Source organism: Leuciscus leuciscus (assembly GCF_965113295.1).
Source record: "Leuciscus leuciscus genome assembly, chromosome: 2".
In the NCBI taxonomy this organism is placed as follows: domain Eukaryota; kingdom Metazoa; phylum Chordata; class Actinopteri; order Cypriniformes; family Leuciscidae; genus Leuciscus; species Leuciscus leuciscus.
Window position 1 is genome coordinate 58,551,073 of NC_138726.1, and position 23,376 is coordinate 58,574,448.

At 35.5% G+C, this 23,376-nt stretch overlaps 3 long non-coding RNA genes across 5 annotated transcripts; 1 reads left to right on the forward strand and 2 right to left on the reverse strand.

The window, feature by feature from the left end:
- The first annotated feature begins 1,571 nt into the window (after positions 1-1,571).
- On the forward strand, positions 1,572-5,226 carry LOC309488791. Its single transcript, XR_014202273.1, has 4 exons — positions 1,572-1,640; positions 1,812-1,914; positions 2,051-2,154; positions 4,176-5,226. It is a non-coding gene; the product is annotated as an uncharacterized lncRNA (long non-coding RNA).
- Positions 5,227-9,825: 4,599 nt separating this feature from the next.
- LOC309493346 lies at positions 9,826-15,489 on the reverse strand. 3 transcript variants are annotated; one of them, XR_014203849.1, is made up of 6 exons: positions 15,453-15,489; positions 13,539-13,593; positions 11,882-12,436; positions 11,483-11,556; positions 11,211-11,333; positions 9,826-10,833 (listed from the first exon to the last, which is right to left on the reverse strand). It is a non-coding gene; the product is annotated as an uncharacterized lncRNA (long non-coding RNA). The 3 variants fall into 3 exon arrangements; XR_014203850.1 differs by having other exon boundaries at positions 11,211-11,349; XR_014203848.1 differs by lacking the exon at positions 11,483-11,556 and having other exon boundaries at positions 11,211-11,359.
- Positions 15,490-18,934: 3,445 nt separating this feature from the next.
- Positions 18,935-22,332, reverse strand: LOC309491193. The gene is made up of 3 exons (XR_014202961.1): positions 22,066-22,332; positions 20,829-21,215; positions 18,935-20,653 (listed from the first exon to the last, which is right to left on the reverse strand). It is a non-coding gene; the product is annotated as an uncharacterized lncRNA (long non-coding RNA).
- Positions 22,333-23,376: the final 1,044 nt, after the last annotated feature.

Genomic DNA, 23,376 nt, shown 5'->3' on the forward strand with positions numbered 1-23,376 from the left:
GATACTGAAAGGCACAATATGTATTTTTTTTTATTTAAAAATATAAAAAATCACTATATCTATGTTATATATTTTTTAAAGTTTGTATTTACATTATCCCGACAGTTCCAATTAACTTCTAAATCCAGAGAAATTAATATTTTAATTCGAAGACACGGACCGTGTCTTTATTTCCGTTTTGTCGCCGTCAATGCCGTCATATCCGTGTTGTCTCTGGTTTCCGCTCGTGCTGCCATGGCAACCAGAGCTATGAACCAGAGCCCTCTGATAGTAACCAAACTGACGCTGACAACTGTGTAGTTCGCAATGTCTATTTGCACGCTGTTGTTGTTTCGTTCAAACATTATGGACCATGGCAAGCAGACTTTGGATAAAAAAGGAGAACTAAACCGAGAATCAATATCAGTGCGGTGTTTTCGAGATGTCGAGAGCTCCCATGGACATAAACGAGAGCTCCACGTCCGAGACTTCGACAACTCCTACATGTACTTTATTAAACAGGTGAGCACATTTACATAAAACTAATCAAGGTTATATAGTTCAACAATGATAAAATGTTAGAATATGATCTGTATGTTATTCTAATGTTGATCTAGCTAGCTTACTGCTAGTCTCATACAGACAAACTAACGTTAACACATACATTTCAACACATTCAAATGCAGTTTAGAGTGATAGTGTAATGAGTAGTAATTCTGCCTGTAGTTCGGTAGAATGAAATGTCCATATTCCTTTTATATCCGCGGGACTCGCATCGCGTTTGGAGCTGATAGCTGTCTCTTAGCAATCCCGAACTGCTTCATATCACAGTCATGATAAAAGCATCGATGTATTCAGTAATCCATATACATTATTACATCGGTCGGCTTGATGTTGACGACAAAATCCATAATTCATAGCAAATGTTGCGTCATCAATCTACGCCTTTGTTATTGTAAATAGGTTAGCGACCCCTAGTGGAGAAAAAATCCCATACTGTACGTTGAAGCTAGCCAAACGAGAACAAAAGGAGCACACCACGTTTGGATGTTTGTTTGCAGATGAGACGTTATGCTGTAAATAATCAGTCAAGTAAGTATATATTGATGCTTTCTTTAGTTAATTTTTTTTTCACCGTAACATGTCAGTTGCTGAGTGCATTTTATTCGCAGATATTATAAACTCAATAGACTCGGGAGGTGAATCAATCATGTTTTCAATAATTTATATATGATTGCATTCTAATAATGTCTTACATTGTAATGTGAGGAAGGCGTGTGTGGTCGTGTTCGAGGAATTTGGTTGCTGATTTTTTTTTAAAACTAAACCGACTTTTTTAATTATTTTAAACAAGCTACTAAACATTTGCTGAATGCTGATCCAATATTGTAACACTCGAAGACGTTTATATACATTTAATACAAATAATCAATCTTATAACCACCATAAATATTTAATATATTACCCACCTCTAGAAAAAATACTTGTAATGTGTTCAATTTCATTTTGTATTTAAAGAGTTGTTCAATTACTATTTGTTTTGGAATATGTAATATTTTTGTGTTTATCTGGATTTAAACATTCATTTTGCAGGATTAGTTCATATTTGTTATTGGAGATACAGTGCAAGCGGTGTGTAATCACAGACCTGTATTGATGAGGTGATGTTACAAGATTTATCATGACAGGACAGCACATCCTGATCAAGCTAAAACACTACGTTCAAGTCACTAACTATCCCTATAGCTTTTAAATCTTTTGAATCTTTTGCATGTGCAAGTAATAAATTCCCACCTGTGCATTTACACATATAATCATCATATATTTTATAGGTAACAAACCAAAGGAAGAAGGCTTGCAGCATTGCTGTGTCAACCGTGGTAAATACAGGAACAGGAACATCCTTCATGAAGATATGTGGGGCAAGCTTAAAATGTAAGAATACCTTTCTTAATTTGCATTGGTCCTGGGTTTGCATGGGTCATATATCTATATTTGTGTAATTAATAAAGTTATGCTAATTCCCTGTAAAGTAGCAATAAAAAGGTTCTCTATTTTTAATCACTTTAAGCCCAGTGTCAGTAAAGATGGCGTAGTCAGTGGAATCCTGGTGTGTGTGGGAAATAGAAGGAACCTTGCCCAGCTTTCTACTACGATGTGGCCCTGGTGACTGAGGTAATCAATCACATCACACAATTTATCAACAGTTAACAGTCAAAAGTTTACATACACCTTGCAGAATAAACTGCTTCATCAGGGTAGTACTAAATAAAAATAAAACGTATACATTTTTGTGATCCCTATTATTGCTAAAATTGTTAACATTTTGCAGATACGGCAACACTGAGAAAAACAATAAGTAGAATTTACTCAATTTTTATAAGGCAAGTTTTTGCACGAATATTTTTCAAGTAAATTTCACATTGATGGAAATTAAGTAAATCTACTTAACTAAGCTGAGTAAAATTCACAAAGTGAATAAGTACATATAAGTTGGCCTGTTAAATTATATTGAGTAATTTTTACTTACAAATCTGATATAATTAATATAATTAAGTAAAACCACTTGATATTTTAAATACATTTTACTTGTTTTATGCAGTGCTGGTAATTATTTTTAAATTAAATTAAATGTTACTCTTATAATGTGACAAAATAATACTGTGACAATGTGCAGTTAAGAGTAATTTATTAAGAAATAAGCATCTACAGAAACCTATAATGACAATAATAACAATTCAGTGTGTTCGGTCTCTCTCTTTGTCCCTCTCAACCGGTTTACAGCAACGGAGGCACAAAGGACTGAATGCATTTGAGAAATATCCTGAAATTAAGAAAAGAGAGAGAGAAAAAAACAATAATCAGTAAACGGCAAATACTTTTAAATTAAAAGTTAATTAATTTGCATTCACATTATTCATTTCATTTATACCAAATCATTAAAAACATCCTTACACACATTAATGCTAACATGTGACACACAGCATGCAGATATTAAGGCTACGAATTAGGAATTTGGGAGTACGAATTATTGTCATTTACAACGTGGTCACGATTTAGTAAAAGCAGGGACCATTTAATAGATAGTATGCACGATTTAGCAAATGAATGAGGGAATGAATTATAATGTGCACGATGAGGGAACGAGAACCTTCTCACTTAGGCCTATTGTTAATTCGTGGCCAATATTTGTCATCTATAAAGAAAATTGCACACAAAATAAAAATTTTAAACAAAAAGATCATGATTTAAGTGACATATTCATGTTTTTTAGGCGTAATTACTGATAAATCGTGTAAAACGTAAAGTTTAAAACTGAGAAAAAAATATGGCTACAAAGCTAACTCGTCATTATATTAACCCTCTTTGAGTCGGCAAAGGCGCCCGCGCGTTTTGCTCGATTTTTTTTCCACATAGCAGCAAATTAGACTTAAAATACTCCGTCATTTTTGGTAATAAAGATTACAGACTTATGAAATATGAAAAAATAAACTGTTAAATGTCTACTTTTTCCACTTTCAATCGAAATAAAACATTGTGCTTTTGTAAAAGAAAGAACATAAACAGGGTGCTTTCTGCCTCTGCGTCTCCGTGAACTTTTTTCTGGAGCACGTCTCTAAACTTAAGAACACTAAACTTTTCAAATGTATAGAATGAAGTGATGACAAGACAATCGTTGAATTAATCAAAAAATCATTATAAATCCGTAATATAATGTAGTTTTTTTTACTGTTGCTTACCTGTCGAGAGCCGTTGGAGTGGAGAGTGGAAATCCCTCAATCATCGCGTGTGGTGTTCTTTCCGCGCATGCGCAGATTCCTTTCTTCAAGGACTAAATTTTACTTGATTTTTTAAAATTTGCTTCAAGTACTTAATTAATGCATGTAAATATGCCAGAGAGTCAGAAGTAAATTTTACTTGTCTGTTGGATGTCTAATATTTACAAGTAAAAAATGAGTACATAATTAGGATTTACTTAATATACTAAAGTTTTCATTTTTACAAAATGATTTTTAGCAAAAGATACATGATTTTTCCTGTTTTATTTACTTTGACATAAAATCATTTTTTACAGTGAAGGTGTATATCAACTTTGAAGCGCAACTGTATCTCTCTCATTCAATTGAGCCAAATATAATAATGGACTGGATCTGTATTATAAACAAATCTTCTGTTTTTTTGTTTTTTTCCTTAAGGCATTTTTTCTGACTTTCCTGCATCTTTGAAACATTTCCATTCACATATACTCTGGAGAGCATCTGGGACATTGACATAAACAGCACTTTCCAACAACTTAAAAAATTGGGTGACAAATCATTTTGGTTTTTGTGCTTTTGGAGTTCTTCAGGGTTTTTTTTTTTTTTTTTTTTGACAAACTTAGATTCACTGTAATGCTGGAGTAAGCATTTGGTCCTGTTTAATGTTGGTGCTGGTAAAGGTTTAAAGGGATACTCCACTTTAAAATTCTGTCATCATATACTCACCCTCATGTTGTTTCAAACCTGTATGAATTTCTTTCTTCTGCTGAACATCCCTTTAAGAGCTAAATAACAAGGTTCAGTAACTTTTAATTAGGTCTCATTTGTTAATATTAGTTTATTTTTTAGCCAACATGATCTAACCAAGACTAATATTATCTTACTTAGACTAATAAATGCTTAAAGTATTATTCATTCTTAGTTCATGAAGTAGGTAACTAATATATTTTTGTAAAGCATTACCCAAAGGTCTCTTTCCAAAACTGTTTGTGTTTATGCATAGTGTTTCTTGGGGTTTTCTTGTGCATCAACAGAAAGGTTTGTATGTACTTCTTTTAGAGATTATTTTGTCAGTAAATTTAGAGGGTTTTACAGTTAGTTTTGTTGATTGTAACATTGCATTTAATTCACACTTAAGTGTATTGTTAACTGACATTAAAGTATATTTTAAATCACATTAATTGCGTGTCATTATATTGTGTAGTGCACTTTAACTATATTTTGAAGATATTAGAAGCAATTATGAAAGTAGATATAAAGTTGTATTAAAGTACCAATTAAGTTGTTCAAAAAAATCACTCTTAATGGCAACTTATTGCATTTTATTTCAACTTAATATGTGATATATTTTAAATTAATTACACTTAATGTGCATTAAGTGCGCCGAAAAGATGGCATTTAATTCACACTTAAGTGTATATATTTAAAGTATATTATTTATGTAATAAGTACACTTTATAAAAGTACACTTAAGTGCACTTTTTTTTCACAAGGGATCCCTTTAAGCTGCGAGCTATATAGTTGTACGGGAAACGCACCCCAGCATAGTTGATACCGTAACGTTGCTCTCTTGATAACGAAATATTGCAATTAAAATAGGCTTTATATACTTTTTGTCTACACGAGCTATAACGTTCCTATACATTGTGCACTGACCGTCAGAAGACTATTGATCAGCCATGGGTGGGCTTTTGTCACCTTATTTATTTACATAGACCGCATAACAATTATTTATTATTATTAGTATTAGTTCAAGGATAAAATAAAAATATCGTATTGATATCGGTATCAGCAAATAGCCAAAGCTGCGGCATCACTATCGGAAGTGAAAAAGTGGTATGGGGACATCCCTAATCAAATCCATCAATTCTACTAATTCTCTATTAAGATAATTGTGTATTGGTGCATCATGTAGGCTATGTATGTGTGTATTGTAGTTAGTTTAAAAATGTATGTTAAATAAACCTCACAAAACCAGTGAATCTTAATTACACAATGTGATTTTTAATTAATGTATATTTTTGAACACTTTGTATCTGACAATGAATTGAACACAAACGTCATTGTTTTTTTAGGAATGTTTTATTTGAAACAAAGACATTACATGGTATTCTTCCATATCTAAACAGTGAGATTACTAGATTAAAAGTAACAAACTTTGATAAACACATTATTTGTCCCCTTTGTTCTGTCCCCTACCTGGTGTCCCATAACCATGTAGATAAAGCCCAACTGCTGCCAGAGGAAGTCAGTGATGACACTGCATCCAAGGTTCGGGTTTTGCGTGAATGCCGTGAAATGCCGTTGATGCACAGTTATTTGTGGCTGCATTCAAGTACATTATCTACAAAAGAAACATTTTAAACAATTAAAAGGCATCAAAGTTAAAACTGATAGGGTTCCTTCTCAGGAAGCATGAGTATGCTCAGCAAGCAAAGCACACTGACCAAGTTCTATTATGAAATGTGTTTGTCGTGTGCCTTTTACTTAAAGGTAAATTATGTAAACTTTGTATGCCGTTTTGTTTATTAACCGGTTGAGTGCCAATGCATCTTGCGGGAAGATGATTGTAGCCAGAGCTACTTCTCTCTGTTTATGTCTATAGACTTTCAATGAATTTAAGGTTTGAGCATTACAAGCGTTTTATTTAAAAAGTTATGTAAAAATCTTTATTCTTACACTGTAAAAAAAAATTACATCCCCAAGTCAAAAATTTCAAGTGACCGATAACATCTAAATTTTTCAATTAGTCTGACGTATTATTTCTCATTGAGCCAATGTTAACAGACTATTGCAACAAGAATTTCACTTGGGCCAATTGAAAAATGTAGATGTTATCGGTCACTTGAAATTTTTGACTTGGGAGGGTTAGAAATTTTTTACAGTGTAAGAATGTTTACCAAAGGCACAAGGTCTATGCTGGTATAGCCTGTGTTCAACATGTGGTATTACTAAAATGTTAAAAACCAGCAGCAGCCAGTTACCTTCCTGGAGAAACCATCCACTCCTCCAAATATCACAATGTTGTATCTAGAAAGCAATTGGGCATAAAATATCAAATTAAAACAATGTCAATGTGTATTATGAAAATTACCCAATCCAAAATAAAGTAGCCATCCAGTACTTTAGATGAATTAACTTCAAATAAACTTGACTTTAATACAAACCTGATTAACTTGTGGTTTGTGTCCACATGTACCAGAGACAAGGGTCCTGGTACAGAGTAAACTCTGCGTACAACACAGCCAAGACTTGACAGCCTTGAGATGATGCCCACAGAATCAACCCTATGCATGGAGGCTGCAATTCTTCTCCACTGAACCCTATGGCCTATTGACTCCAGTCTCGCTCTGACCATCCTGTAGCCAGCGTTTGGTAAAGGATTCTTGATTGAAGCAACCAAACCGTCAAGTTCATCATCACTGATGGAACTATACATGTTCCTGACAGAGAGCTCGTACTCTTCCATTCGTCTGAAGACTGTGCTTTTTGAAACACCCATCAGTTTAGCTATGCAAGACACAGGAAGTCGAGTATGGAGCATTTCTTTCAGACGTTGTTCTCCAATCAAAATTTTGGGTCGCCCTGTGGTGCCAGCAGCAACTTCCACCGTGAAACATGGGTCTGGACGTTCCAGTTGTGCCTTCACAAGGTCAAAGAGATCTTGCAAAGCCTGGGTGATAGCTGGATGTACTTCTACATGATTGGATAGGGCCTGCAGAAGATACAGCTCCTGACGCCAAATTAATTCGAAGTAATCCAAATTCAGTGGAGTTGTGTTGATTCCCAGTTCTATTTTATGCAGTAGCCTTTGATAAATGTGATTTCTTAGCTGTTGCAAGACAGAACAAAGTATAGTTAATAACGTCTCATGGTCTCACACACACAAACCACCGTTTAAAACTTGTCGAATTTTTTTTTATCACGAAAATAACGTATGTATTTTTCCCAATTAGCATTCACAGGTTTGTACGCTAATAATTTTACCAATTAACAAATTACTGCATTTCTAAAGCTAGCTACCCCTTAGGTAAAACCGCTAAATGTAAATAACTGGAAGAAAATGCAGAAATTGGTTAATCTTCCAGTTATTTAAATATAACCGTTTTAGCTAAAGGGTAGCTAGCTTTAGCAAATTTCTGGAGGGCAGAACACTTCTGCTATTAGTTTTACTAATGACAAAAATGTAGCTAACTTGCACAATTACAGCGCATACAGGAAACGAAATCAATATCATCAAATAATATTACAACGCGATCTCTGAAAGATGTTAAATTTGTGACTTACTTGTTCCGACATGGTTTCTTCTCTCAACCTCTCATCTTCTCTTGACTGCACCTGATCGGTGTTGAAAGTGACCAATCAAATGAGCGGAGAGCGGAGACATCAGCCACACCCACCTCTAAACTCAGCTTGTATAAGCGAGCGCGTAGAGAAGGTCGAGCGAGAGTGCGTCACAGCCCCGTGCCCGCGCGAGGGCTCAGAAACGCGCGCGGATACTTTCTGAGCGCTCGCGGTGCAGACACGCGCCCGCGCAAGGATGGCATTTTGCGCGCGGATGCTTTTTTTAAAATGCTGCTTTTTAAAGGGGTGGTTGATTATGATTTCACTTTTCTAACTTTAGTTAGTGTGTAATGTTAACTCAAAATAAACAAGAATCGGCACACTGTCACTTCTGCTCCGAAGAATTTATTAAAAAGAACAATGTTTTGACCCAAAGGGTCTTCGTCAGGCAAGCAACAATCATAGAAAGGTTAAATTTATATCAGTGTGAACTGTTTGGGCATGAACAACATCTTCAAAGTTACAACGTTCAAAGTTCAAAGCAAAGGGAGATATTTGCTTTTAAAGAAATCGTTTTTTAAGGACTACAACAAAAGGCTGGTAGAGACTACAGGACATTCCTCCCGGGTTAGTGACATCACAAACCCTAACATTTACATAAACCCCGCCCCCGGAACACGATTTATAGATTATCAAGACAGAATATGCTAATCAATGACTAGAAGATAACTACACATAAGCTACATAAATTCATCAACTAACCATTCAGAAATGTCCTGTTGCTTCTACATGTTGTCACTTCTTCTTGAGTCTCTCCATCATTGTCTGACTCCGGTTTGAACATAAAAGGCTAAACGTTTTTGAAATGTTCAGTGCATTGCCTGAAAGTACAATGCATTAAAATGCAAGCAGGGTCAATGCAATGCATATTTTTTCAAGTAGTGCAATTCAACAAGCTTTAAAAAAAATAAATAAAAAAAAATAAAAAAAAAACTTTTAATTGTCATTATTTAACTTCCATAGGTGATTTTGGTGACATCTGGTGTCTTATGTTGGTATACAAATAACAAAAAAAGCAATTATAGAAATAGCCACTAGATAGCTGTAGTACTCAGTGGCTGACATTTTATTTATATTTTTTCTGAAGTTAAAGAAACATTAAAGATATCATAAAAATAAGTGTAATTTACATAGAAAATATGTTTGTCACATCCTGTCTTGTGCTGCACACATGGGTGTTTTGTTATTTTGGGCCATGTGCTCGGGTCATTGTCTGATCCCTCCCCCTTGTTATCTGATTATTGTTTGAGTTCATCCAGTTCCCTTCTGATTAGTTTCCCTTTATAAGTCCCTTCTTGTTTGCAGTCTGTGTCGGTACGTTGTCTAATGTTTCCCGTTCCCCGTGATTCTCAGTAATGATGTGACATTTGAACCGAGGCGTCGGAGCTTGTGTCGAGAAAAAATGGGCGTGCCAGATGAAGCCGCGATTCGAGGCTTGTGTTGTTAACGTGAAAATCACGTGACTAATGACAAACGAGGCCTCGGTTTGTGTGGATACGTCATCGGTTCGGTCTGAGTGTCGCTTCCGGATAAAAGGCGGTTCGAAACTCGCGCCACCTTGTGGGTGTTGCAGGAGTAGTAAAAGCAGTTGTAGTAGTGTTAAAGAGTCAGAGAGTTAGATAACTATCATTGTCATTGTCGTTATTGTGTCATATATGTGTTAGGGCTGTATATTATTACATTATCAGGTTAGAATAGTTATAGTATATTGTTATTATTAATTATAGTAGGCTTAGCTATATTATACACTGAAAAAAAAAACCTGTTGGATTAACATAAAAAAAAATATGTACATCGGTTGCACATAATAAAGTTAGGTTTACGCAACATGATTTATACATGTTAAAGCTACATAATTTGTACTTGTTAAACGAACATGATTTTTATATGTTAAGATACATATTTTGTGCTTGTTAAACGAACATGATTTATATATGTTAAAGATACATAATTTGTGCTTGTTAAACAAACATGATTTTTGTATGTTAAAGATGCATAATTTGTTTGTTTAAATAAACATGATTTATATATGTTCAAGATACATAATTTGTGCTTGTTAAACTAAAATATTTTATGTTTTTCCATTCATATATGCTGTGGTTTCAATAAATAAAACTAACCTGATTAAGTTTTAGAATACTATAAGCTGACTTTAAGCAATAAATGTATTTTTCTACATCCACTTGTTTTTAAGTACATTCACAACATTACTGTACAGTTTAGCAGCAAGACAAGCAAACACATTTCTTGAATCAAATCACTGTATTATTTTTTACATTTACAATCAATTTTTTACACAGTAAGTGCTATTAGAAGTATGCTTTCTGTGTGGATTTTGAACAATGACAGCACATTTGTACTCATGTAAGTTTACTCATCACTTTAAGTCAAAGACAAGGCACAGTCAAACATGCTGTGAAAAAGGTGAACAGTAATGATCATTCAGATACAGTAAACAGCAAAAAAACAAACAAAAAAAAAACAGTAGAAGACAAGGACACCGTCAAACAGGTGTAGAGGAAAATGTTAACAGTATAAGTATCAAGTAGTATGAGTATCAAGTAGTCCAAAGCATACCTTGACATTTTTGTTTTCAATTTTAAAAGCATAAGAGAAGTCAAATTGATGTATTTCTTTTAACAGTACAACTCATTTTTTCACAGTATGGGCTACAGAAGCAAGTAGTTCTGTGTGTTAAAAAGCTTAAAATCCATGAACAAATGTCAATGAACAATGACAGCATCTCACTTTACTCTTATCTCACTTTACTCTTATCTCATTTACTCTTATCACACTTTGTCATTTACTCTTATCACACTTTACTCTTATCACACTTTGTCATTTACTCTTATCACACTTTACTCTTATCTCACTTTACTCTTATCTCACTTTACTCTTATCTCACTTTACTCTTATCACACTTTGTCATTTACTCTTATCACACTTTACTCTTATCTCACTTTACTCTTATCTCACTTTACTCTTATCACACTGTCATTTACTCTTATCACACTGTCATTTACTCTTATCACACTTTGTCATTTACTCTTATCACACTTTACTCTTATCTCATTTACTCTTATCACACTTTAGTGTCATTTACTCTTATCACACTTTAGTGTCATTTACTCTTATCACACTTTGTCATTTACTCTTATCACACTTTGTCATTTACTCTTATCACACTTTGTCATTTACTCTTATCACACTTTACTCTTATCACACTTTACTCTTATCTCACTTTACTCTTATCTCACTTTACTCTTATCTCATTTACTCTTATCACACTGTCATTTACTCTTATCACACTTTGTCATTTACTCTTATCACACTTTGTCATTTACTCTTATCACACTTTGTCATTTACTCTTATCACACTTTGTCATTTACTCTTATCACACTGTCATTTACTCTTATCACACTTTACTCTTATCACACTTTACTCTTATCTCACTTTACTCTTATCTCATTTACTCTTATCACACTTTGTCATTTACTCTTATCACACTTTGTCATTTACTCTTATCACACTTTACTCTTATCTCACTTTACTCTTATCTCACTTTACTCTTATCTCATTTACTCTTATCACACTGTCATTTACTCTTATCACACTGTCATTTACTCTTATCACACTTTGTCATTTACTCTTATCACACTTTACTCTTATCTCATTTACTCTTATCACACTTTAGTGTAATTTACTCTTATCACACTTTAGTGTCATTTACTCTTATCACACTTTGTCATTTACTCTTATCACACTTTGTCATTTACTCTTATCACACTTTGTCATTTACTCTTATCACACTTTACTCTTATCACACTTTACTCTTATCAGAGTGTCCTTTTAACCAATAGGTTTAACCAAAAACTATGCACATGTTAAAACAACCATAAAAATAAACAGTGGCCAACCTACTCATATCAAACACATTCAACTTTTTACCAAAGCAAGTTCTTTGCGAGTGTGTGAAATGTAAAGGAAATGGTCCTTATTGCAAGAAATGGGAAACTACCTTGTGTCCATCCTGCCGTACCATGGAAACAGCTCACTCATAGAGTCTGTTTCTGAGAACTTGTGCTTTCTTGGATAGAGTGGAGCCTTCCAGCTCCATGACTATCTTCTGCAGTACCTCAAATGTACTTTTCATTTCAGGTGGGTAGTTGAGATTTAAGGCATACATAAGACCAAAAAGCATTGCCGTAGCTAATGCAAAGTTGTTTAAGCCTTGCAAGATGTTCTGGCCTTCCAGGATAATCCCGATGTCGTCTGATCTGTCACGGAATTTTAGAATGTAAATTCCCACTGTGGTCTCCTCTGTGGATTTTTGGATGAAGGCTTCGTCACCATCCTGCAGAATCCACAGACAAAATGAGATTACTGTTAGACCTCAGTTCTATTGTGGATGGTAGTCCTACAAGTTTAGATCCAAGATATCCAATTGTGAAGTGGTCAGCAACCTTACGGCAGGCGTATGGATAATCACAGAATGTTTTTTTTGGATCTGTGCTTTCTGAAACTTTACTAGTATTTTTCTCAATACTCAATAAAACATGCTATGTGACGATGTGGAATGATTGCCTCAAAATATATGTCCATATGCAATAGGGGTGTCGAAATTCTATGATGCATCACGATGCAGACAGGGATGATTTGGCATCAGTTCAGCAATAGACTATAACCTATAATAATGTACCGACATGCTTTGTCGCAGTAGCATACAATGGCAAAGGGAGTCGAGACGCAAGTAATTAAAGCTACACTGTGTAATAGTTTAAGTTGATTTTTAGCCAAAAACACTTTGTTCTTTCAAAATTATTGGAATGTAACGGTTTATGTCACTGCGACTTCCCGAACAAGCGAACACATGCACACACAGTCGAAGTGCTCCCAACTTCAAGTGCTATTCCGCCATACATTATAGTTATCCTTTTTACCTGCTTAGAAAAGCGCCACGTTTTATTTTGTGTCACCATACTTGGTCGTATAACTACTCGTGTAACTGTATTTAAATAGGGAAAACGTGGAGGTGTTTGGTCGCTTCTAACTTCATCTCTGTTTGGTTCCTAATGAATGAACTGGGCTAAGCTAAGTGCTATCAAAGTGTCGCCGCGCACTAGAGCGATTGAGTGCACGCACTGAGATGAGAGAGGTATGTATCAACTCGTCTTAGTTAAGGAAATAACTAGAACTGCACGATTAATTGTATCACAAACACAAATTATTGTGAGTTATTGGATGGGATGTGCGCTACAATGTTCCATTCATTCATCAACTGAAAACAGGATGACTAATCGATTCCTAGTATTTAAGAATCGATATCGGTTTGTAAAAATGAGAATCGATTTAAATCGAGAAATCAATATTTTTTTACTCAGCCTTAATAGAGAGGAATGCTGAAAATAGAAAAAAGCAATCAAATATACTTGCAGTAGATTTACAAAAATACTCACCACAACTATAGAGCATTTGCAAGTCAAATTGCACTTGACGAGATTAATCTGATATCTGTAAAATATAAAAAATAATGCATTAGTTTTAAAGCAATAACATTATCCCAAAGGTAGGCTAGTTGAGGATTTTAGAGAATTGAGCACATTTCCTTCTTTAAAAAAAAGAAAGAAAAACTGATAAATTCTTATTGTAGCAGTGTTAACAATAAGGCTTACAATGAGCTTTCATTAGTGATTAGTAGTTAATTTTTTTAATAGATCGTAGTCTATCCGTGATTCCTACTGACTAACGTTAGACTTTCGGCGCGCGTGCGATTTGCGGATTACTTGCAAGTTTAACCACCATTGACCTGAAAGATTATCATTTGCAAAAGTTTTGTCTTGATAGTTTGCACTTTAATTTTATTTATTTTTTTTACTCTTTTGGCCTGGTCCAGCCTTTCAAGGGTCCGTTTTCTCTGTTTTGCCATGTGCCTCTTTCGGGCCACACCAACAGCAGGTGGTATCTCCTGGATAAAACATCTATTAACTTGTTAATATAATTGATTTTAAAGTTTGAGCATGCAATACAGATACAGATTTAACTACTGTGATTTTAAAAATATCTTAAGATTAAATAAAACCACTTTTCCTAAAGTAGAACACAGTCTTCTTTTCAATTAATGATATGCATTATTTATAACTACTTGCATACATCATTCTTTATTCTTTCAAGTAGACATATTTAAATGAATAAAATATAATGAATCCTTATTAAAGCTATTAATGAGCAGTGAATGCTTTTCTTTTGTTGCTTGATCAATATTAGGACCCAATAAGGACACAGACCGCATTAGGTTTATTACCCCTCACTTTAAGACATCGGATCATTTCCAATGACATGCGGATCCAGAATTACACTGATGCACATCCGATACACTCACAACTGTTTAAGACATAACCGACATATTTTATGTGAATACTCTGCAAAACGGACATTTAGACATAATGTTGTGTGTATTTGTCCATTCAAACACGAAACAGAGCTCAATTCAATACTCGCGCGCTGTATAGTGTCTATGGCTGCACGCTTCGGGTCGGGTGTGTGCGTGCGCACAGAAAGATGAGACATGCAGCGCATGCCAACTCGTGTCCGCTGGGTACATCAGCACGTTACAGTACAAATGTGCGCATCTAATATCAGTTCTGAATGGATCGCTTCCCAAATCGTCACTATCTAACATTTTCGTCTAGTTTTTATTCGTTGACGAAAATGTCAATAGGTATTCTATTGCATCAGCTGATCTTTCGATGCTGATCTTACGTTAGCTGAGTAGCTGACAAGCTTACTTTCCATTATAACGTTAATGTTAAACATGTTCACTAACTTGAATTTATCCGCGGGAAAGCTGCAGCCAGGGGCTTTTCAAAGAAGACGCTGCCGTTTCCGTGAACTCCAACTTGATTCCTCTTTCACGTCTCCATGCACGGATGATACATACACACAGAATTCACAATAAACAGAGAATAACAAGTATTTTCTTTGTAATCAAGTTTAAAAAATATACGTTACTTACAGTTCAGCTAGACGGCCTTTTACGTTATTTTAAGTAATATCCCCTCCCCCACCCAAAAGTATTTGGCGCCATCAATCCCTGACGCGAATTAGTTGTCATACACAGAATAAAATACGAATACATGCCTTAAGGACTGTAACGTTACACACAATTTGAAAAACGTTAATACAAGTCATGCTATTAAACAGGGGTTAACAAGTTACTGTGACCATTAACCACCGTTAAACATTCGCACTAACTTTTGCCTTTCCATAAAATCAGTAAGGTAACTTACATAAAAACGTTACCTCGGTGAAAATACGTTCAAACGGACTACTAACTGTTTCTCAATGACATTTTAGTTCAAAATGTTAATTACCTTCAGGCTTCAGCGTTCCACCACGATAACTTGCAGCAGATGAGAAACATAAAATAATCATGTAGGAAATACGAAATGCATTTGTGCAAATTCAACAATCTGCCCATTGCCATTTTTTCAGTGTAGTCTTGTTATATTAATTAGATAAGATTATTTGGATTGCTCTGGATTTTTTGATTTGGATTGTCCTTTTGGATTTGTTTGCTTTTTGTGACTCTTCCTTTTTCCTGGTAATGGAGCCAGCAAGGAAGAGGGAATCCTCCCCTGTCTGGGCTCAACAGAAGCATCAGTAGGCCTATCCTCATTTATACCAGCTGGCACTGGCATTTTTTAAATAAGTGTGTTGCCCCAACACACTTGAAATAATTCTGTTTCTCATTAAAAATCGATTGTAATCCTTCCTTCCAGACTATTCTGTTGCAGTTTATTTTATTACACTCCCTCTAACATAAGCACTGCACTAAACACAGTGTCACTGTTGCTGTTCATACTGTCACTATCCAAACAATTAATGAATAATTAATTAACTGTGTGTGTGACTGTGTGTGGGAGGGGGACGGGAGGGGGACGGGAGGGGGACGGGACACTGGTTCAGAATGAATTAATTTGTCTGCTATTTCTTTGCACAGTAGCTAGGTGTCACTAGTGAGCAATGCTGAATGAAGCTTCGAGTAATGAACCTTTGGCTGAAGCAATGGGCTGCGAGGTCTCAGTGGTTCAGGAAGCCTCATTTTGCCATCACTAATTCTCAGTACGTTCATGTTCTGTTTTTGTTTTGTATTTATTAGTTATGTTTCCCCCCTTGTGGGTTTTGTGTTTGTTTTCTTTTGTAATAAACTTAATTCTCCAGCATTTGAGTCCTCACACCTTTTTTGCATTGCACCAGCCGTGACATAACGTACCGACACAGACTGCAAACAAGAAGGGACTTATAAAGGGAAACTAATCAGAAGGGAACTGGATGAACTCAAACAATAATCAGATAACAAGGGGGAGGGATCAGACAATGACCCGAGCACATGGCCCAAAATAACAAAACACCCATGTGTGCAGCACAAGACAGGACAGGCATGTGACAATGTTACTTTTAGAGGTAAATAAATTCAAAAAATACCCCAAAAATAAATAAAAACAGCATAAATTGATAGTTTTTATTTTATCGAAGATAGTGATATAACATAAAAAAAAAAATAAAAAAAAAAATTGGATCAAACCTGAGAACTTTGTGCCAAATTTGTCCACGAAGGGGGAATTAAGGGCTGCTATGTGAAGGCGGCTTGAGGGTTAAGAGAAGTACATTGATTAAAGCAGGGGGGATGTCTTTTGCTCATTTGCTTTTTGGGGGAGTACTCTGCATTCGGGCCAAATTCGGAGCTCGCAGCCCTCCCCACAGACAGCACGCCAAATACGCATAACCTTTACTCTATTTAATTATATGTAAGTGTGAACTCATGAAATTATGTTTTATTAAAAAAGTTCGGGAGGAGCACGTTCAGATAATTAACCTAATTATCACGAAAGGAGCGCATTCAGTTAATCAACTCAATCAACGATTTAAGAGGTATACATACAGCAACAGCAGACTTACTAAGTGAAGTAAATGTTTTATGAGCTGAAGGATTCAACTGCACCAGCATACAGAGCCGAAGCACAACCAAAACAATTTAACCACTAGAGGGCATCTAGTGTACATAGTGTACCTTTAAGCCAAGTCAGTTTTAGTTGCACACAGGGTTACACTGAACAAAGGGAAAGCTGCTCTATTGAGAATACTAAAACAAGACACTTACAATCAACTTATTACATTTATGTTTCAGACGAGAACGTAATTAAATTATTTATATTTATATTTATATTATCATATTACAGTATGTGTAACCTATCTGTAAAGCCTAAGTAAAAAATGGGGTTTTAATTAGGCATCAGAGTTCTGGAAAAATTTTAATTGATGCACTGCAGCCACTTATTTACTTATGTATTCATGCATTATTATTTTAATGAATGAATTTTGGTCTCAGCTTAATTGCTGTGTAGACTCCATAAGTGAATAATATTTGTTGCATCAGTGTATTGCTGATATTATTATATATGGTAACAGTAAAGATAACTAAAATTAAACCAAAGCAACATTTCTCATTTTCATTTAACTTGATGTACTAAAATAGCTTTAAAATTGATTTAAAAAAAAACTATATGAACATGTTTAATAGCAATAAACTACTAATTACAAAAAAAAATATTTTAGTATTGAGTCTTATTTTAGTGTTCAGTGTAATTTTAGTAGCATTGATACATACTACTACTACTACTACTACTATTATTATTATTATTTTTATTAATACTATTTTGAATTTATATTATTTTTGTATTTTCTGTTTTCATTTTAATTAGTAATTTTAAGGTTTTCTTGTCATTTTATTCGTTTTATTCTGGGTTTTTTTTATTTATTTTTTTAAATGTATTGTTTTTTATTTTAGTTATGTTAGTGCATCAAGTTGAACTAAATGAAAATGAGATTATTTTTTGCTTTTTTGCTTAGTTTGCTGTGGCAACAATTTTTTATTCTGTTAACATATTTATTTATTTAAGTATTTTCATGCTTTTAGCTAATTATTATAACTCTGTTTTGAGGAAATTTATTTTGCCTTCTTATTGATTATATTTATGTAATAATTGTCTTTGTCAGTAGGTTGTACCTGGTTTGGAGCGTGTGGCTTACAGTCCGCCGTTCTCCCATCACCATGTAGGAGATTATCCACAGTTTTCCCTCCTGAACTCCTGACCAGTAGTTTACAGCCCTGCACCTGAAGACAAGAGGCAAACGTGGTCCTTATGAAGCGGTGAAGAAGCTGTTGATTGTCAGGACAGACGGTTCGTTCTTCTGGCAACAGTAATGTGAGGTAATCTGCAGCTCCTCCAGTCTCATGAGGAGGAAACCAACACCCTGCATCAGTCGAGAGAGAGAGAGAGATGACAGTCATGAGAGAGAGAGAGAGAGAGAGTCTGAATACGCTGATGCCGCCCCCTGCTGCTCTATCCATTGTCATGCAGTCAAAAGCATTTTTTTGCTAACAGTTGTTCATTACATTAGAAAGTAACAATACATTTGACATTGCTCAAAAGCACAGGGACAGTGAGACAAAAAAAAAAGAGAGAAAAGAGGTTTTTTTTTTGTGTGTGTGTCTTGAATTCGATTTATTTGTAAATTAATTTGTTTAAATTATTATTATTTAAAAAAAAATGTTTTACTTGAAAACGTATGCCTATTATGTCTTGAACTTTCATAAGCAGCACTAATTCCCAGAAATATTTTTAAGTGTTTTTGTTGTATTTATTTATTTTACTTGATTGAGTTTCCGTCTTTATGTCTTGAACAAGCAGTATTAATTTGCACAAATATAGTTCCTTTAATTGTTTAATTTTAGTTTAATTTCTTTACTTGTTTATTAGTTCAAATTATTTTAAATACATTTATGTTTGGCATTATTTCATAATCATTATTAATTATTTCCCAGTAACATTTTAAGAAATATTTTCATTATTATTAATTAATATAAATATATATATTTTTTAATCAGTCGTTAGTGTCCTTGTTACCGTGCCAGTGTTACTGGTCCTGGTTACTGGTTTTAACTAAATAAGAGGGATCATACAAAATGCATATTATTTTTTATTAAGAACTGTCTGGAATAAGATATTTTACATAAAATATGTTTACATACTGTATAGTCCACAAGACAATTATTCTTTTTTTTTATTTATAAAAAACTTTGTACCCTTGAGTCTTACAGTTCTTCTCATTCGCTTTGGTACATTTCTCGACATTTGCAAAACAGTAAGTGCATTTCTCAAAACAATTCGTACAAATAGCAAAACACCATGGATAACCTGCAAAAGCCAGTCTCTTGCTCAAAACCTTTAGTTCATCACTCAAAAGTAAATATCTGTCACTGAACATGTTAGTGCCATCAGAAGGACAAGTCCTTGTGTCATTGTGTACGGATAAGACAGTCAAATGGCTTAGTCATGTTGTCAGTATAACAGTGTACTCTGGAGGGATGTTCTGATGTAAACTATGGCTGAAGTTTTGATGACAGTTATTGTAAATTGTAGTGTATGTGGGAGTTTGATTGCAAGAGACTGGACAAGATTCACCTTTACGCTTTGTACTGTAATTTGTTGACAGACCATGTCATTGCGATACAGAAAGGAAAAGAGAGCACTACAATGTGAGAAATGTGAACATAGGACAATCTCCTTAGGGAAAACTGGACATGCAGTGCTGTAGGAATAACAGTGCAGTCTCCCTACACCTCCTGGCGCTCCTGTCTGTTGGGCCACAAATGCTCGTCCGCGTCACAACGAATATAACAATTCCTCAATGGGGTTAAGGAATGGGGAGTGGGGTGAGAGGAACTCCATCAGCATCCTGTTGTGGGCCGCACACCATTGCCTGATGATGGTGGAGCGATGGAAATCACGTACTTTGGCGGGTCATCTCCAATCTGCCCCCTCTCTTGTTCAGGGATGAGATCCCTGTAGAGACTACTAGACGCTCTGTATTGAATGGCCCAGTAATGGGAATATTAGCACCCCGTTGGCCTGGCACATCGACTGTAGCTCTGTGGCCGATGATAATTCGCCCGCACCTTCCGCGTTTCGTTAGGTTGGAGCCAGCCTCATCCATGTAGATGAAGCTGTGCGGTGGTTCACTTGCTTCCAGTTCCATTATACACTATATCCAGACGACACTAAATGAGTTTTATGAATTACATGCATTTTCATTTTGGGCAAGATACAGTTACATCAAATGTATACAGCACATATTGCATCTTCTTTTCTACAGCCATAGCAAATGTGTAAAGGTCACACTCACCATACGGTGTTGTACTGTTTACTGTGAGGAACAGTTGCTGCAAGCTCATACATGTTTTACCTGTACATACTGGTAGCGCAGCTCCTTCACTCTTTCACCATTTCTTTCAAGTGGAACAGTGCACAGCTTCTTCATATTCATTTGGTGTGTTCATTTCAATGGTTGAGATGCTGACTGTTTGGATGTTTTCAAAGATGTTGTTGTCCTCTATAATGGGACTCTTTATCTGCCTTAGTCTTATGGCATTGTTTTCTACAACCGTGGTGCAAACAGCCTCCTCCCGTTCAGGTGTGAAGAGAGTCCTCTGTGAAGTTGTCTTGCAGTCCTATGTGGAAAGAAATATAGTAATGCAAAACACAAAATTGAGTCACATAAAATGTCACTGTTTAAAGTATACTTACTATATATTGTAAAATGCAAGTGGAATACTGTAATATTGCGTGAAGCATTACAGAATGTATACAGTATTACAGTCCAGTGCCTACTGTTAGATTGCACACCTGTTCTGTCGACGAAAAGTCTGAATGATTGAGGACGCGGTTGTTCTCCCAACATTTGGCTGCACCCTTCGACCGGCCTCGGCCATTGTAAGCCCATGATTGAGAACGTGGTCTAGAAGTGTGGCTCTTGTCTCATCAGGAACACGCATGTGTCCTCGGCCTCTTCGGCCTCTTCCTCTGTTTTGCCTCCCAACTCCTCCGCCACGCAGCCTCACTCCTCTTCCTCCTCTTCTTCTTCTCTCTGGCTGTTGACCCCGTCCAATTCCTTGTCCTTCCATTGTCAGACATTGTAACATTGTGTTGTGCTCCGGCTATATATATATATATATATACTTACCAGTTGATGAGTCATGAGATGCACCTTCGTCAGAGAAAGTCAAGGTTCACCTGGAAGCAATTTACAAATTCGGGACAGATTTAGAAAAAGAAAAAAAAAAGTATAATTGAAATGTATAGAAATATGCTTGACATATTATGACAACTTGTTCAACCATTTTGCATGTAAAGACTTATGCTGTGAACTAATGCCTAAATGTTGTGGGGGGTGAGACTATTCAACAGAGACCCATTATAATACATTTTGATCCACCTGACATAAACAATTGATAATGTAGGAAACGGCAGAGAATTGGACGTAATCATTTGCATGGATGTACCAAAGCAATTTGCAATTTGTTCAAAGAATGAGAAACTGTTTTTTTGATGTGCACAAGTGACACAATGAAGATTGAACAGGTAGTTTTGAGAATTTCAATTCTGATCTGAGAAATGTACTAATGCGACTGAAAACTGTAATACTGTGTGTTGTTACCTGGATGATCCATGACTGTTTTTTTTTATTAAATTTTTTTAATGATGGTTGTTCATGAGTCCCTTGTTTGTCCTGAGCAGCTAAACATCCAATGTTCTTCAGAAAAATCCTCCAGTCCTTAAAATTCTTCAGTTTTACAGTATCTTTTGCATATTTGAACCCAGTGGTGACTGTATATGATTTTGAGATCCATCTTTTCACAATGAGGACAACTGAGGGACTCAAACACAACTATTAAAAAAAAGCTTTAAACATTCACTAATGCTCCGGAAGGAAACACAATGCATTAAGAGCCGGGGGGTGAAAACTTTTGAGCAGGATTCTGCAAGGGATTCACAAACTTTCAAGCAGCACTGTATACACACACACACACACACACACACACACACACACACACATATATATACCCCGAAATCTCATAGTTACCAGGGAAACGGTCTCCACTGTCTGCTTGATTGATGACAATACAGCCAACGTTTCCCTCCCACAGTGTTCGTATGATCTGCAGGCTTCTTTCCCTCTCTCTGTTCCCGTTGACGTGAACGTCTCCACCACACACTCACTCGAGTCCCTAAACCCTAAACCCCTACAGGCTTCCAGCACTTCATCCGTTTCTCCTCTATCCACCTCTCTGCTGTGGCTGAAGTCCAGTACAGTCTTCAGTCCTGCAGGAGTCATCCGTCCTCCATCCAGTTCCACTTCCTTAAGCCCCGCCTCTCCAGATAACAGCCACGCCTCTGCCCTTTGACTGACAGCAGCGAGCACCAGTCACTGAGCTTTGTGGAGGTTGCCTAGGAGCTTTAAACTGCAGTCCAGTAGAAGCCCCTCCTCCTCGAGTCCTCGTAGTGTGTGGAAAACACAAAGGGGCGGAGCTTTGGGTCAATGAGGGGTTCTATAGAAGGAGGTTTTCTGAAAGTGGGCGGGGAAAAGGTTGAAGTGGGAGGAGTTGTTGAAGTGGGAGGAGTAAGGATGATGGATTTTTTTTCGATAACATTTCTTTTTAGACTTGAGGATGTTTCTTTTTCTCTTCTTTCTTCACTTGCATGTCTGCCTTTCACAGAAGAACCACAGTGGAGATGAATGGGCATATTTGCATCCTTTTTCTCTAATTTCCCTCCGGTTTTGTACTGAGACATTAGTAACCTTTTAAAAGAGTGAAATCACTCGGTTAATGAAAAACTATCTGAACCAGCTATATATACAGTACAGGCCAAAAGTTTGGAAACATTACTATTTTTAATGTTTTTGAAAGAAGTTTCTTCTGCTCATCAAGCCTGCATTTATTTGATCAAAAATACAGATTTTCTTTTTTAATATTGTGATATATTATTACAATTTAAAATAATTGGTTTTCAATTTATTATACTTTAAATTATATATTTCTGTGATGCAAAGCTGAATTTTCAGGATCATTACTCCAGTCTATCACATGATCCTTTAGAAATCATTCTAATATTCTGATTTATTATGAGTGTTGGACACAGTTCTGCTTCCTAATATATTTGATGAATAAAAGGTTAAAAAGAACTGCATTTATTCAAAAGAAAAAAATATTTTCTAATAATATAAATCTTCTTTACTATCACTTTTTATCAATTTAACACATCCTTGCTGAATAAAAGTATTGATTTATTTCAAAAAAAGAAAGAAAAAAAATTACTGACCCCAAATGACTGACCAGTAGTGGATATTGCTGTTACAAAAGATTTCTATTTTTAAACATTTGCTTCTTTTTTT